The sequence below is a fragment of the Puma concolor genome, chromosome B3 (assembly GCF_028749965.1).
Source record: "Puma concolor isolate L17-30 chromosome B3, mPumCon1.1.hap2, whole genome shotgun sequence".
In the NCBI taxonomy this organism is placed as follows: domain Eukaryota; kingdom Metazoa; phylum Chordata; class Mammalia; order Carnivora; family Felidae; genus Puma; species Puma concolor.
The window spans coordinates 85051978-85069991 of NC_141672.1; the positions used below are offsets into that span (position 1 = coordinate 85051978).

At 39.9% G+C, this 18014-nt stretch overlaps 1 long non-coding RNA gene across 2 annotated transcripts in view; it reads right to left on the reverse strand.

Annotated features, from left to right (window-relative positions):
• LOC112855623 (uncharacterized) overlaps window positions 1-18014 on the reverse strand; it is a 457783-nt gene that overhangs the window by 35622 nt on the left and 404147 nt on the right. The window lies entirely within an intron of this gene.

The window sequence follows — 18014 nt, forward strand, 5'->3', positions numbered from 1 at the left end:
AGAAGTTTTTGCAGTGTTAAAAATATTTTATGTTTGTGCCATGTAATATAGTAGTTATTAGCCACATGAGGCCACAAAGCATTTTAAATGTGGCTAGAGCAACTAAGGAACACAGTTTTTTAAACTTTATTTATTTTAATTAATTTAAATTTAAATAGCCCCATGTGGCCAGTGACTACTGCATTGAGCTGTGCGGCTCCATATCATTAAACATAAGTCTTTTTTTTTTTTTTTTTATATATGAAATTTATTGTCAAATTGGTTTCCATACAACACCCAGTGCTCATCCCAAAAGGTGCCCTCCTCAGTACCCGTCACCCACCCTCTCCTCCCTCCCACCCCCCATCAACCCTTAGTTTGTTCTCAGTTCTCAACAGTCTCTTATGCTTTGGCTCTCTCCCACTCTAACCTCTTTTTTTTTTTTTTTGTTCCCCTCCCCCATGGGTTTCTCTTAAGTTTCTCAGGATCCACATAAGAGTGAAACCATATGGTATCTGTCTTTCTCTGTATGGCTTATTTCACTTAGCATCACACTCTCCAGTTCCATCCACGTTGCTACAAAAGGCCATATTTCATTTTTTCTCATTGCCACGTAGTACTCCATTGTGTATATAAACCACAATTTCTTTATCCATTCATCAGTTGATGGACATTTAGGCTCTTTCCATAATTTGGCTATTGTTGAGAGTGCTGCTATGAACATTGGGGTACAAGTGCCCCTATGCATCAGTACTCCTGTGTCCCTTGGATAAATTCCTAGCAGTGCTATTGCTGGGTCATAGGGTAGGTCTATTTTTAATTTTCTGAGGAACCTCCACACTGCTTTCCAGAGCGGCTGCACCAATTTGCATTCCCACCAACAGTGCAAGAGGGTTCCCGTTTCTCCACATCCTCGCCAGCATCTATAGTCTCCTGATTTGTTCATTTTGGCCACTCTGACTGGCGTGAGGTGATATCTGAGTGTGGTTTTGATTTGTATTTCCCTGATAAGGAGCGACGCTGAACATCTTTTCATGTGCCTGTTGGCCATCCGGATGTCTTCTTTAGAGAAGTGTCTATTCATGTTTTCTGCCCATTTCTTCACTGGGTTATTTGCTTTTCGGGTGTGGAGTTTGGTGAGCTCTTGATAGATTTTGGATACTAGCCCTTTGTCCAATATGTCATTTGCAAATATCTTTTCCCATTCCGTTGGTTGCCTTTTAGTTTTGTTGGTTGTTTCCTTTGCTGTGCAGAAGCTTTTTATCTTCATAAGGTCCCAGGAATTCACTTTTGCTTTTAATTCCCTTGCCTTTGGGGATGTGTCGAGTAAGAGATTGCTACGGCTGAGGTCAGAGAGGTCTTTTCCTGCTTTCTCCTCTAAGGTTTTGATGGTTTCCTGTCTCACATTCAGGTCCTTTATCCATTTTGAGTTTATTTTTGTGAATGGTGTGAGAAAGTGGTCTAGTTTCAACCTTCTGCATGTTGCTGTACAGTTCTCCCAGCACCATTTGTTAAAGAGACTGTCTTTTTTCCATTGGATGTTCTTTCCTGCTTTGTCAAAGATGAGTTGGCCATACTTTTGTGGGTCTAGTTCTGGGGTTTCTATTCTATTCCATTGGTCTATGTGTCTGTTTTTGTGCCAATACCATGCTGTCTTGATGATGACAGCTTTGTAGTAGAGGCTAAAGTCTGGGATTGTGATGCCTCCTGCTTTGGTCTTCTTCTTCAAAATTACTTTGGCTATTCGGGGCCTTTTGTGGTTCCATATGAATTTTAGGATTGCTTGTTCTAGTTTCGAGAAGAATGCTGGTGCAATTTTGATTGGGATTGCATTGAATGTGTAGATAGCTTGGGGTAGTATTGACATTTTGACAATATTTATTCTTCCAATCCATGAGCAGGGAATGTCTTTCCATTTCTTTAAATCTTCTTCAATTACCTTCATAAGCTTTCTATAGTTTTCAGCATACAGATCCTTTACATCTTTGGTTAGATTTATTCCTAGGTATTTTATGCTTCTTGGTGCAATTGTGAATGGGATCAGTTTCTTTATTTGTCTTTCTGTTGCTTCATTGTTAGTGTATAAGAATGCAACTGATTTCTGTACATTGATTTTGTATCCTGCAACTTTGCTGAATTCATGTATCAGTTCTAGCAGACTTTTGGTGGAGTCTATCGGATTTTCCATGTATAATATCATGTCATCTGCAAAAAGCGAAAGCTTGACTTCATCTTTGCCAATTTGGATGCCTTTGATTTCCTTTTGTTGTCTGATTGCTGATGCTAGAACTTCCAGCACTATGTTAAACAACAGCGGTGAGATTGGGCATCCCTGTCGTGTTCCTGATCTCAGGGAAAAAGCTCTCAGTTTTTCCCCGTTGAGGATGATGTTAGCTGTGGGCTTTTCATAAATGGCTTTTATGATCTTTAAGTATGTTCCTTCTATCCCGACTTTCTCAAGGGTTTTTATTAAGAAAGGGTGCTGGATTTTGTCAAAGGCCTTTTCTGCATCGATTGACAGGATCATATGGTTTTTCTCTTTTTTTTTGTTAATGTGATGTATCACGTTGATTGATTTGCGAATGTTGAACCAGCCCTGCATCCCAGGAATGAATCCCACTTGATCATGGTGAATAATTCTTTTTATATGCCGTTGAATTCGATTTGCTAGTATCTTATTGAGAATTTTTGCATCCATATTCAACAGGGATATTGACCTGTAGTTCTCTTTTTTTACTGGGTCTCTGTCTGGTTTAGGAATCAACGTAATACTGGCTTCATAGAATGAGTCTGGAAGTTTTCCTTCCCTTTCTATTTCTTGGAATAGCTTGAGAAGGATAGGTATTATCTCTGCTTTAAACGTCTGGTAGAACTCCCCTGGGAAGCCATCTGGTCCTGGACTCTTATTTGTTGGGAGATTTTTGATAACCGATTCAATTTCTTCGCTGGTGATGGGTCTGTTCAAGCTTTCTATTTCCTCCTGATTGAGTTTTGGAAGAGTGTGGGTGTTCAGGAATTTGTCCATTTCTTCCAGGTTGTCCAATTTGTTGGCATATAATTTTTCATAGTATTCCCTGATAATTGTTTGTATCTCTGAGGGATTGGTTGTAATAATTCCATTTTCATTCATGATTTTATCTATTTGGGTCATCTCCCTTTTCTTTTTGAGAAGCCTGGCTAGAGGTTTGTCAATTTTGTTTATTTTTTCAAAAAACCAACTCTTGGTTTCGTTGATCTGCTCTACAGTTTTTTTAGATTCTATATTGTTTATTTCTGCTCTGATCTTTATTATTTCTCTTCTTCTGCTGGGTTTAGGCTGCCTTTGCTGTTCTGCTTCTATTTCCTTTAGGTGTGCTGTTAGATTTTGTATTTGGGATTTTTCTTGTTTCTTGAGATAGGCCTGGATTGCAATGTATTTTCCTCTCAGGACTGCCTTCGCTGCGTCCCAAAGCGTTTGTTGTATTTTCATTTTCGTTTGTTTCCATATATTTTTTAATTTCTTCTCTAATTGCCTGGTTGACCCACTCATTCGTTAGTAGGGTGTTCTTTAACCTCCATGCTTTTGGAGGTTTTCCAGACATTTTTCTGTGGTTGATTTCAAGCTTCATAGCATTGTGGTCTGAAAGTATGCATGGTATGATTTCAATTCTTGTAAACTTATGAAGGGCTGTTTTGTGACCCAGTATATGATCTATCTTGGAGAATGTTCCATGTGCACTCGAGAAGAAAGTATATTCTGTTGCTTTGGGATGCAGAGTTCTAAATATATGTGTCAAGTCCATCTGATCCAATGTCTCATTCAGGGCCCTTGTTTCTTTATTGACCGTGTGTCTAGATGATCTATCCATTTCTGTAAGTGGGGTGTTAAAGTCCCCAGCAATTACCACATTCTTCTCAATAAGGTTGCTTATGTTTATGAGTAATTGTTTTATATATTTGGGCGCTCCGGTATTCGGCGCATAGACATTTATAATTGTTAGCTCTTCCTGATGGATAGACCCTGTCACTATTATATAATGTCCTTCTTCATCTCTTGTTACAGCCTTTAATTTAAAGTCTAGTTTGTCTGATATAAGGATGGCTACTCCAGCTTTCTTTTGGCTTCCAGTAGCATGATAAATAGATCTCCATCCCCTCACTCTCAATCTAAAGGTGTCCTCAGGTCTAAAATGAGTCTCTTGTAGACAGCAAATAGATGGGTCTTGTTTTTTTTATCCATTCTGATACCTTATGTCTTTTGGTTGGCGCATTTAATCCATTTACATTCAGTGTTATTATAGAAAGGTATGGGTTTAGAGTCATTGTGATGTCTGTATGTTTTATGCTTGTAGTGATGTCTCTGGTACTTTGTCTCACAGGGTCCCCCTTAGGATCTCTTGTAGGGCTGGTTGAGTGGTGACAAATTCCTTCAGTTTTTGTTTGTTTGGGAAGACCTTTATCTCTCCTTCTATTCTAAATGACAGACTTGCTGGATAAAGGATTCTCAGCTGCATATTTTTTTTCTGTCTAGCACACTGAAAATCTCGTGCCAATTCTTTCTGGCCTGCCAAGTTTCAAAAGAGAGATCAGTCACGAGTCTTATAGGTCTCCCTTTATATGTGAGGGCACGTTTACCCCTTGCTGCTTTCAGAATTTTCTCTTTATCCTTGTATTTTGCCAGTTTCACTATGATATGTCGTGCAGAAGATCGATTCAAGTTACGTCTGAAGGGAGTTCTCTGTGCCTCTTGGATTTCAATGCCTTTTTCCTTCCCCACTTCAGGGAAGTTTTCAGCTATTATTTCTTCAAGTACCCCTTCAGCACCTTTCCCTCTCTCTTCCTCCTCTGGGATACCAATTATGCGTATATTATTTCTTTTTAGTGTATCACTTAGTTCTCTAATTTTTCCCTCATACTCCTGGATTTTTTTATCTCTCTTTTTCTCAGCCTCCTCTTTTTCCATAACTTTATCTTCTAGTTCACCTATTCTCTCCTCTGCCTCTTCAATCCGAGCCGTGGTGGTTTCCATTTTGTTATGCATTTCGTTTAAAGCGTTTTTCAGCTCCTCGTGACTGTTCCTTAGTCCCTTGATCTCTGTAGCAAGAGATTCTCTGCTGTCAGCTATACTGTTTTCAAGCCCAGCGATTAATTTTATGACTATTATTCTAAATTCACTTTCTGTTATATTATTTAAATCCTTTTTGATCAGCTCATTAGCTGTTGTTATTTCCTGGAGATTCTTCTGAGGGGAATTCTTCCGCTTGGTCATTTTGGATAGTCCCTGGCGTGGTGAGGACCTGCAGGGCACTTCCCCTGTGCTGTGGTGTATAACTGGAGTTGGTGGGCGGAGCCGTAGTCAGACCTAATGTCAGCCCCCAGCCCACCGCTGGGACCACAGTCAGACTGGTGTGTGCCTTCTCTTCCCCTCTCCTAGGGGCGGGATTCACTGTGGGGTGGGGTGGCCTGTCTGGGCTACTTGCACACTGCCAGGCTTGTGATGCTGGGGATCTGGCATCTTAGCTGGGGTGGGTAGGCAAGGTGCACGGGGGCAGGAGGGGCAGGCTTAGCTTGCTTCTCCTTAGGTGATCCACTTCAGGAGGGGCCCTGTGGCAGCAGGAGGGAGTCAGATCCGCTGCCGGAGGTTTGGCTCCGCAGAAGCGCAGAGTTGGGTGTTTGCGCGGAGCGGAGCGAGCAAGTTCCCTGGCAGGAACTGGTTCTCTTTGGGATTTTGGCTGGGGGATGGGCGGGGGAGATGGCGCTAGCGAGCGCCTTTGTTCCCCACCAAACTGAGCTCTGTCGTCCGGGGGCTCAGCAGCTCTCCTTCCCTTTGTCCTCCAGCCTTCCCGCTTTCTGAGCAGAGCTGTTAACTTATGACCTCCCAGACGTTAAGTCGCGCTTGCTGTCGGAACACAGTCCGTCAGGCCCCTCCGCTTTTTGCAAGCCAGATTCGGGGGCTCTGCTTGGCCGGCGAGCTGCCCCTCCGCCCCGGCTCCCTCCCACCAGTCCGTGGAGCGCGCACCGCCTCGCCGCCCTTCATACCCTCTTCCGTGGGCCTCTCATCTGCGCTTGGCTCCGGCGACTCCATTCTCTAAACATAAGTCTTTTAAAAAAGTTTTCTAATAGAAATTTAAATTTTTCAATATTTTGCACACAGAGACAAGTGACAGACATATTAGGAGATTTGGAGAGAGTTGATATTCCACTAACACCATGAGTTTTGAAAGTTCTGACATCTGAAAATGCCTTTCTAAAATCTTTGTAGACATCCTAAATCCTGAGTATGGCCACGTTTTAATCTCCACATTTGGATCCATCTCAACAATGTACAACTTGTAAGAAGAAATGCAACTCTGAAGCTCTGGATAATTTGTCTTCCTGTGCGGCCTTCAGGTATGATGGAGAAATGCACACACACTCAGAGATGAGCTTCACATATGACTATAAGGACAATCCCCAGGCTTACTCTGCAGGGTCTAGTCAGGTGAAAACATTGTCCAATGGCTTGACATAATTCTCAAATATTCATTATCAAAGGTTTCCTTCCTCAAAAGATTTTACTTTTACATTTATCTTTCCAAACATGTCTTTTTTAAATTTTTATAGTTATGAATAACATTAATCCAATAAATATTTTCAGTTTTAATAGAATTGGTAGTAATCTTGAGAAGGCTATAAAAATGGCAGCTTTTATTTCTTTATTCCTTTTCTTATACTTGGCTTCTGATGTCTTGAAAAGGCTTTAGAATACCTCCCAATTTTTCACACATTGGCTCATTTTCAACATTTTCTACAGGCGTCCAGAGCCCACGACGCCTGCCTCCACAGGCTTCATGCTTTTGTGGCTCCGGCTCCACTTCCTGCTCTCAAAGCCCGTCTGTCCTGCAGATGAAAAGGGGCTGAAAGAAGCATCACACCCAGAAAAAGAAGAGCGATATCTCCAACCATGATAACAGCCAAGGCTCCCATCTCCACAATTAAAAATGCTCTAGGAAGATTTGGTAGTATGCAAAGAAGCTGGGTGTTCTTATGAGTCAGTTGTCTTGAATAACCTCGGGAGAGGAGCTGCAGATTTTCCTTATTCCATAAATGTATAGAAATTATGATCAACAAAAATTGACAAGAACTTGCAGCCTTCACTGAAGAAATCCTCTGGAAGCCTATGTATTTCCTAGACATCACTTTATTTACTTTGTGGTTTAGGTCAATAAAGTCAGCTTAACTTCAGAATTAACACTAACTCTTGCCAGGTTGAATGAGAATTTTTTTCTGGGCAACCATCAATGGGAAAGCTGACTTGCCTTCACCAGGTTTAGCTGGTTAGATTCTGGTATGCCCAGGGCAAGTAGTATTTCAGTGACTTGATCCTTAGGTTGGATTACATAATGGATTCACATATGAATTAGGTTACATATTACTGCTGATTACTGTCAATAAACCATTCTCCATTTTTCTCCCAAGTAAGAATATGTTTATGATTCCATAATTAAATCTGGTGGCATTGCTGGGGGAGGGGCAGCAAAAACTGAACAGCTCAGTTTAGTTTGCAAATCTGAGTCATGGTTTTTACTCATAAGCTTAACAGAAATAAAATAAAGTCTCACTCCATGAACTGCCTGTGTAGATTTGATGGTGGAAAGTAAGAGGGGATGTATTGTATATGCCATGATACGTGTTTGGGTTTATTTATACAAGCCTTAGCCTGGGAAAGTAGCCCGTGAGAAGGGGTAAACATGAATTTCGGGGTGCTTCTGAAACAATAATAGCAACAATAGCATTTTCCCAAATCCCCAGCAATCTTTTATGTAGTGGTTCTCATGGCTGCTACAGATGATTAGAATATGGGTAACTATGGATTCTTGTCTTCCTATGAACTTAAGAAAAAACACTTTAGGTCAGCTACATAGGGAAAATGGTTAATTTATTGTGTATTTCTCTGACTATAATCCAGGGAATGGTATTGATTGATACCAGTCTTAAAATATAAAGTGTGTCGCCCAAATCTCTCAGCACTCTGTTAAAAGTGTATCATCTGTGAATTTATCTCAACCTTTAATATTAACTTGATTTTCTTTTTTTTAGAGTAAATAATAATAGAGTAAATAATAGAGTAGGTAGAGTAAATAATAGAGTAAATAGAGTAAATAATAGAGTAAAGCTAATAATTGTATGTTTACCTCTTACTGTCTGATGCATTCATCATTCATTACTGATGCATTCATCCAGTTAGAGGCAATTGCAACAGTCCATGGGAAGGACCTTGATGGCCTGATCTGGCCTGATGACCATGTATATGGAGAGAGGTGTTGGGTGGTAAACATATTAGGAGACAAAATCTGCAGAATTTGTGACTGACTGGGTGTGAAGGAGAAACTAAGTTTAAGCAAGCTGGCAAGTGGATCAAGTAACTAGAGACAGGGTTTTCTCCAAGAGAAACAGATTTTGGGTTTAAAAATAAGAAAGTCACCTGTGAGCATGTGTTATATAGATTATCTTTAAAATGCTTTTGTGGGGTTGTCTGTGCAATGTTTCTGACCATCACCCAAAGAAAGAAATATGTTTAGCATCATAATCCCATATCCCCACACAAATGAAAAAAGGTTTCATGAAATAATTATTCTATGTAAATGTGAGGCACTCTGATTTTTTCTATGCTATGCTATGCTATACTATGCTATGCCATTCCACATTTCAGTTTTCAAATGGTGGTATCCATGCATTCAACTGATTTCTGACCAACTAATGGATTGTAACTCACAGTTGAGCAGCATGTCTATGGATGGGAGACATATTGGGGTTTGAAAAAGATGTGTAGATGAAACATCAGCGCATCAGAGGTGTGATCTACAGAAGTGGATGAACTGGCCCAGGGAGAGAGTATAAAGTGAGTAGAAGGTCAAAGACCTAATTCTGAGATGTGGGGAAATGGCACAGAGGAAGACAGACAGTGTATGCTACAGAAGCCAGCGCAAGAAATGGTTCTGACAAAGAAGGAATAATGTCAGGTGCAGTTCAATGCTGCTAGGAGGTTGTACTCATCACTGAAAAGCTTCCATTAGATTCCAAGATGACTAGGTCACTGGTCATCTTTGTGATAGACATGCCAGGGTGTGAAAGGGAAGAAACTAGATTTCTGTCGGGTGAAGGAGTGGGAAGTGAAGAAATACAAATAGAGTTAGACAACTCCTTCGAAAAGTCTGTCTCTGAAATAAAACATTGAGATCAATGGGAAGTAGAGAAGAAAATCAGTGGCAGGAGAGAAATAGTACTGCTCTTTCTTTTATCTCTCATCTAACTTTGTGTCAAAGTCAGGGCTCTTCCAGGGGCCCAACTGTAGAATCACAGGATTAAATGAGTAAATCTACATGTGCCTTATGCATGCTTTCATGTATATTTGTGTGTGAATATAAACGTGTAAATTATATATAAATGTTATGCATAACAATATATATGTATGTTGTTCTATAATCTGAAAAGAACACATTTAGTGAGTATATCACCAAGGTTTCTAAGTTTTTCCTCAGGCCAAAGGACCAAAGTGTCCCTGGTATACCTTTAGCTGTAACCAAACATTGGAGCTTTTGCTGCAGAATGTCCTAGTATAAGATGAGTAATAGCTTCAAGGCCTGCCTGTCTTCCTTCAGATGGGATTCAAAGTATGGGCTGCAGACTTCTTTCAGTGGCAGAAAAGTCATTCAAGGCTTTATGTGCACATGCCTCGATTTCAGCTTCAGGAGGTAGAGAGTTAAGACAGTGATTATATTTCAGTTTCAAAATCAGTCCAATTATCAGCGATGTCAAGACATGTAATTGTTCCATATTTGAGCCATTGCCAATGACTGATAATAATGACAATCTCCTTGACATTTCTGTCAAAATGTCTTATGGTTTCTAAATTAAAATATGCCAACCTTAAGAGACATAGATAGAGGAGATATTATAAGGTCTCAGCGGAAAGATAGTTTGCCTTAGAACCCAGTTTTTCAGTCAGCAGGGCAGAGTACCTTGTTAAACTCTTCTCTCTCACTGGCCTTTGGTTAAAGGTGGAATGTTTATAAATCACTTTGGGATTTCACGAGAACTTCATTAATTCTAAACTAGAAGCCATTATAAATTATGACCTTCATTTTACACTGCTTAATTAAAAGCACTGAAAGAGAATTCCATTGTTGAGGGTATTGAAAGTAAACTCTACTTTCTAATTTCTCCTTTCCTGATTATTTCAAAATATTCACACTCCTTTTATTTGGAAAGATATTCCGTACACAAACAAGTTACTCTACCAGACAATAGGGCTAGCCACTCAGCTTCTCAGCTTTTCCCTGGAAACCAGTCTTCTTTTCCAGGACTGGGAAGCGAAAGTGTCACACGGTCAAAAATGCTTCCATCTACTGGTCAAACTCAGGAATACACTAAATGTTCCTTCGCCTAAAATCACCAGTCAAGATCACAAAACACCCAAATTGAACAGCCCTTGGCATCCAGGCTCAGATGCTCAAAATAGTGGGCTCCTAATGATGGTGAAGGTAAATTGCAACAAAAAAGCTGGTCACTCCAACAGTTCAGAGGTGGAGTAGAGGGGTGAGGTTAGAACTCAAAACTCTCAAGGCTCTGCTTGTGTATTCTTTCGTCAACCTAGAAATAAACAGGTAATAGGTTGTGATTGTGACTACTTTGAAATATTCAGGTGAAGAGTGCTCTGCCTTTTGCATATTACCAGACTTAGTAGGCTATGGAATTCTGAGTCTGAAACTGGTAAATGGAATGGCTTAAGGTCGACTGACCCTTTTCTCAGGGCCTACTTGGGTCACTGGCCTCCTCATGGTCAGTCATTTTAATTCATTCTTGTGGGTGAAAATACGTGACTGTTCCCCTGTCACAGGGAAATGACTTGCCATGGTGAGCAGTTGCCAGAGAGGCCAATGGGATTTGTCTCATTCCTACGATGACTCTAGGTTCAAAATGCCAGGCTGCTTGGCCTAGGGGAAGGTGCTGTAAGTTACCGGCAAATGGCCAAGCCTCTCTAGCACCCTTTGCTCCCTTTGACAATCACCCTCCTGGTCTGTGTTCTGGCTGAATTAATTCACATCTGCCACTTATCAGACTTCATCTGCATTGTTAGCATTCCTTCTAACCTGCAGCCTCTATTCATTTAATGGTTATCTGATGGGGACTGATATTGGGTGAAGAGGAATGTTCAAATCATGCTGGCTTTGGCAAGTGGGAGCTCAAATAGCAGAACCTCAGTTTAAGAGGGGAATATTTGCTCGCTGATACGAGATTTTTTTGTTAGTAGCTTTGTGGAATGGGAGGGAAAAGGATTCCAGGGAAATATTCTGGCAAAGGGGACTTGAAAGAACGATTTTCCATGTAATTTGTTTATGTGGCCAAAAAAATGAGAAGAAAGCAACAAGGTAGGCAGGCAAAGAACAGATATGATATGAACACATCTCCCCAAATTATTTTTGGTCATTTTCCAGGCAAACATTCTGTAGTTGTAGTCTCATTGTTATACTCACTTGAGCAATTTATTTGCATTGAACCAATATGAGCAAGAAATATTAAGTTTTTAGAAGACTCGATTCTCAAGGAGAAGTTTTCTTGAAGAATATACTTTCTTAAAGTGTATTTCTGTCTTTCTTTTTTTTTTTCTTCAAGTATATCTCTGAACTCATGGGCTTTCTTTCCAGACTTCCAGGCAGATGAGAGAGTATGAAAAAATTGTATGTAAAGGGACAAAGCAGACGCAGAAAGCTGCACATGAAAAAATGCAGTTTTGTAGCTAAAACTGAGAACTCTTCAAAATGATACACTGCATGAGCATACTGACTCAAAAGCATCTTTATTGATTTAGGGCTTGCAGCAGATTCACAGGGAAAAATGAAACCCAGAAGGACGATGAGATTCCCAAGGGCAAGACTCATAACGAACTGAGAGGTCAATTTTACAATAACTTAAAATACTATAAGTTATACTAAGCTGACAGTGGAGGCATTTTGCATTTTATCCTTTTAGAGAACATATAACTATAGAGAGACATATAAACATGTCTAAGGTGTGTTTCCAATTTAAAAATGCACTTGCAATACACTGACCACAATAATTAATGCCCTTTTTTGAGAAAAAATAGTATCTGTGCTGGCAAAGCTGGATATCACACACAAAAGAATGAAAGCAAACTCCTATCTTAGAGCGCTCATAAAAATTAACTTTAAATGGATTGAAAACTTAAATGTGAAGACCTAAACTTCTAAATAAAAACTAGAATACAACTCCTAGAATAAAAAATAAAGAAATAAAGAAAAAGTTCCTTGACATTGGTCTTGGCTGTGATTTTATGGATATGACACTCTAAACATAAGCAACCAAGGCAAAAATAAACAAGTGGGACTACATCAAACTAAAAATCTTCTACATAGCAAAGAAAGTAGCAATATGAAAAGGCAATCTACAGAATGGGAGGAAATATTTGTAAACCATATATCTGATGAGGGGCTAAGTTCTAAAATAGGTAAGGAATTCATACCTTGTAACATAAAATAACATAAACATCATCAAATAACTCAATTTAAAAGTGGGCAAATGACTTGAATAGACATTTTCCTAAAAAATGCATACAAATGGCCAACAGGTACATTTAAAGGGATGCAACATCACTAATCATCAGGGAAATGCAAATTAAAACCATAATGATAAATCACCTCACACCTGTCAGAATGGCTATAATCAAAAAGATAAGAAAAAGGGAATTCCTGTGCACTTGATGGGAATGTAAGTTGGTATAGCTGTTACAGAAAATGTTATGAAGGTTTCTCAAAAAATTAAAAATAGAGCAATCGTATGATATAAACTTTCCACTTCTCGGTAGATATCTGAAGGAAATGAAATCATTCTCAAAAGACATTTACATCTTTAATGTTCATTGCACTATTTACAATAGTTAATACATAGAAATAATCTAAGTGTCCATCAACACATGAATGGATAAAGAAAATGTGGTACACGCATACACACACACACAGGAATATTATTCAGTCATAAAAACAAGGATATCCTGCCATTTGTGACATGGACGAAACTTGAGGGCATTATGCTAGGTAGAACAAATCAAGGTCAGACAGAGAAAGACATATAGTGTATAATCTCACTTACATGTGGAATCTAAAACAAGAGAATCCATAGAAGCAAAGAACAGACGGGCAATTGCCCGATGTAGGGGTTGAGGGGTGGAGGAAATGGCTGAAGGTGGCCAAAGAGTACAAAATCCCAGTTACAAGATGGATATGTTCCAGAGATATAATGTACAACATGGTGACTACAGTTAACAACATTGTGTTGTATATTTGCAAGTCACTAAAAGAGATCTTAAAACTTCTCTTCACAAGGAAAAGGTAATTGTAACTATGTAAGGTGATGCATGTTAACCAATCTTATTGCGGTAATCACTGTGCAACATATACATATATCAAGATAATCACTGTGCAACATATACATATATCAAGATAATCACTGTGCAACATATATGTATATCAAGGTAATCACTGTGCAACATATACACATATCAAATCATCATACACCTTAACCTTACACGTTGTAATGTCAATTATATTGCAATAAAGCTTAAGAAGAAAAGAAAAGAAAAGAAAAAGAAAGAAAATCAAATATCTGTAACCAAAACACATTGTGTTGGTTCTTTCAGTGGGTTCTGTGGCCAAACCAAGCATAAAACTGACACTTCCCAGCTTTGTATCAATGTTGTCTAGCCTCGCTGTGCCTCAGCTTCCTCTTGTATTAAAAAAAAAAAAAAAAGCCTCCCAGCCTCCCCATGCTGTGGGTTAAAAGCATTAAAGTGCAAATCAGTGCAAATCAATGATGTTAATATGAAAATCAGTTAGAACAGTGTCTGGAGTGTGATCGAGTTCTGTGAACATTACTCTTTGCCCCTTGCTGCTTGGAAGCACAGGATCTTTAGTTTAGTTCCCTAGGCTGTCCCTCTTAGTGTTCTACCCTTCTGACTTCCATGTGCTATTATTCCTTCAGAGCCTCTGTCACTCCTCAAAGCACTTCATCTTACAAAATGTCTCCTAGGGCAGTGGGGACGGGGCGGCGGGGGGGGACTAGTCTTAGTACATGCTGTAACTGATGGCCTCCATCTTCCGAAGTACATGGCTCTCCCCAGACCAGAAGAACCAGCAGCTTTTCCTGTGAGAAGGCCAGTTCTGCCCTCCCACTGCCAACACCAGTCTCTCTCATTTGTCCCTTATTCCCCAAACAAAGGCTTGATCATTTATTTTTTGCAGGGAGGGAAGCTGTCTTCAGGAAACCCTGTGCCACCACATTTATTAAAAAATTGGAGAGTCTAGACATAGATAAAGCTTCTTAGAGTACAAGGAAAAATACTTTTCTTTGAGTCTCCTATGGTAGCGAGGGAAAACATACATTAATGTGAGAATAATTCGGCCTGCTACATTTCTGTTTATCATCTGTCTCCCCCACTAGATTGTAAGCTCTGTAAAGGTAGCAAACTTGTCTTTTTCTGTATTTTACATTTATTAAATGAATGAATGAATAAATGTGAGTAGGGGTTTTACTAGGTAGATGTGAACATTTATTATTATTATTTTTTACTCTCCCGCCCTTTCCCTTGGAACATAAACATGGGTGATGGTGTGCTGGTAAATGTTTAAAAACCAGCTCTCCAGACAGGTGGGGGAAGCCCTAATTTTAGCATTTGCCAGTTATGATGGTGTAAATATTCTTGCCAGAGGTGATTTCAAGCTACCAACGTGGAGCTCACAAAATTCTTGGCCGTTTAACAATAGTCTCTTGCAAGCATGTACCAACTGGCTCTAGCACACTACTGAAAACAGGTATTGGATTAATGTTACATCATTTAAAAAGGAAAACATAGCTTATTTAACACGGATTGAAACTAGAATATGAACCCCAAAGGCACTCCTTCTAGAAATATAAGTACATGTATAAACAAATAAATGATAGATAGCCAGAAATGAATTAAGGTAGACACCTATCTATAGAATACCAGCTTGTAAGACTGGCCATTTGCTGGCATCTTGGATTTGGGGAGCATTCCCACCACTGCCAGACTGATAAGAGTGGCTTACTGTGCCCAAAGTGTTTACACAAATGTGGTTTGTGATGAATGAATGTGTTCATTCCAGGAATCTGAAATTTTCATACTTGCTAGGCAATGGGTGCCTACATGACTCATCCCCAGTAAAAGCCCTGGAATCTCAAATGAGTTTTGCTGCAACATGTCACAAGTCATCGCTGGAGGAACTGAGCACATCCTATGTGACTCCACTGGGAGAGGATCCTTGGAAGCTTGTGCCTGGTTTTCTGTGGACTTCCCGCATGTGCCTTTTCACTTTGCTGATTCTGCTTTCTATATTTTCACTATAATAAATCACAGCTCTGAATAGAGCTTTATGTTCAGTCCTGCAAATCCTCTTGTGAATTATAGAACTTGAGGGTGAACCTGGGAACCCCAACATGGTAGGAAAATTAATAAAGTGATCAGTGCTAGATATAGCTGAGGCCACTACAGTTTAAGAGTATTCAAAAGAGTCTAGACAGAATGTGTTTTCTTCTCCTCCATACTGTCATAGCATAATGTAAATACTTTTGTTATAGCATCGAATGCATTACATTTATGAGTAGGGGTTTTACTAGGTAGATGTGAACATTTATTATTATTACTTTTTACTCTCCCGCCCTTTCCCTTGGAACATAAACATGGGTGATAGTGTGCTGGTAAATGTTTAAAAAACAGCTTTCCAGACAGGTGGGGGAAGCAACCACTTCCCCTCAGCAACCCCCACTCTTGCCTCTACTCCAGGACAACGAGATCCCCAAGGGCAAGAGCCATTGTTGCTCTATTCATCTTCTCCTCTACAGTGGGAAATACATTGCCCAGCACTTAGTAGAGCATTGGATTTTCTAAATAAATAGGTTATATTGCATAGGGCTGGGGGAAATTTTGGGTCAGGAGAAGAGTTGACTACAGGGTAGGGAATAAAAGACTACTGAGCTGGAGGGCCAGTTTTGAAAGTTTGTTGATGGGTGGAGAGGGGAGAGCAGAACAGATATCCCTGCCCTACTTCAGACTCTTCTCCACATTGTTCAAGTGACTGGGTTATGGGACATCCTACATGCTCATTCCTCACTGTGCTCCCAGTGTTCACCAGGCTATAGATCACTCTTTCTTACCACTCCAGGTGCCTGGCCAACTGTTCCAGTTCTCATCTCACATAAGGCAGCAGAGTGGACAGGTTGAAGCAAAGACACAATTAATTAAGAGGCACTCGTGAAGGAGTTCCTTCACTGGAAGAGGATGTCAGAGGATCAACAAGGAAGACACAAGTCTCTAATTCCTTGAAACACCAGATTTCTCCCTTAATGGCTATTGATTCCCACATGTTTCATTAAAACTATACTTCCCAGTAACAGAATGTAAATGCATGTCTTCCATTTTCACTAAATCAGTCTTACTTAACATTTTCCTGGTAAACTGAAGGAATGTAAACTCAAACAGGACAGATGACTGGAACAATCTGGAATCATGCCTTTCTCTTTTCTCCTCTTAGCTCATGCACAGAATGCTGGAAGCTTATTCATTTCTGGTAAATATAGTTAACAGCAAGGAGTAGAAAGATGAGGCACCTACAGAGGTCATTAAAATGGTATAAAAAATGATGGGTTACTCATTGCATTTTTTATTTTCCAATGGTGGATAATCACTTCCATTCCTCTTGCTCTGGAGTCAACATAATATAAACACAAATGAATTTAGTGGCACAAAGTCTTATGACCTTTTATTATCTGGCCCAAGTTCACAACAATGTCTAAAAAGATTGCCAGGAGATTCCTATTTAGAATAATCAGTAAAGAAATAACCGCCGATAGAGAAAGATAACTGTGTGTTTTCTTTATTGTACCCATCTCTTGGGCATAAACATAATACTGGCTATTCATTACCATGTTTAACTAAGTATGTTGTCCATCAGATCAAAATGTGAACAGGCAAGTATCTCTCAGTGGGTTGTATGAAGTACTGACCATATGGCAGACTCTGTACTAAAAACGCTAGGTACACAGTGGTTAACAAAACAGATCTGGGGTTTGCCCTTATGCAGCTTAGAGCCTTTTGGGAGAAAGTATACAAGAAAGCAACCAAATGAATATTTAATCAAAACTATGTGCTATGAAGGCAGAGGGTACTAGGAGAGAAAGTTTATATTGAATGGTTAGAAAAGGCCTCTCCAAAGCAAGGTACATTTAATCCAAGGCCTCAAGAACAAGACAGTGTCAGCCAGGGATAGCCTGTGCCTCTTTGTAGGGGTAGACAAGGCAGGGGAAGGTTTAGGCAGGGTCAAGAGCATGTGTGTAGCTCTTAGGCAGGAAAGTGCTTGCAGAGATGAGGAAGTGAAAGGAAATCAATATGATCGGAGCATAGTGAAGAAAAGAGAGTGGCTTACTACACTAGCGCTCAATACATTTTCATTGAAAATAAATAAAATTCCTATAAAAAGAAAATGTTCAGGAGGCTAAGGTAGGTGCTAAATTACAGTCTCATCCGAAATAGCCATTCTGATGTCTCTACAGAGAATAGAAGCCATTGGGTGGGGAGGGCACACAGTCTCCTGGGCCTAGGACAGCCATAGACTAATGTGGAGATTATGAATTTTATGCAGTGGGAATCAAATACTGCCAGGGAGTTGGCCCATTGGGTTAACCGACTTAGTTCATTGGACTTTAACTAGGATAGATGGGTTTGTGATAGTTGGTATGGGGGGTTCGGAGGGGTTAGACAAGAACTGCAAAGATCTCCTTATTCTTTCTACCCTGGCCTGATCAGCAACTGTGACTCTCAGTTTAAATCCAAAGCAAATGGGGCTGATAGGACACACACACAGACACACAGACACACAGACACACACACACACACAAACCTGTTCTTCATTCTGTTAGTATTAGTGTGAGCCTGTCATTGGCATTTTCCTGTCATGTGAACTTTAAACCAGGAAAGATGAGTCCAC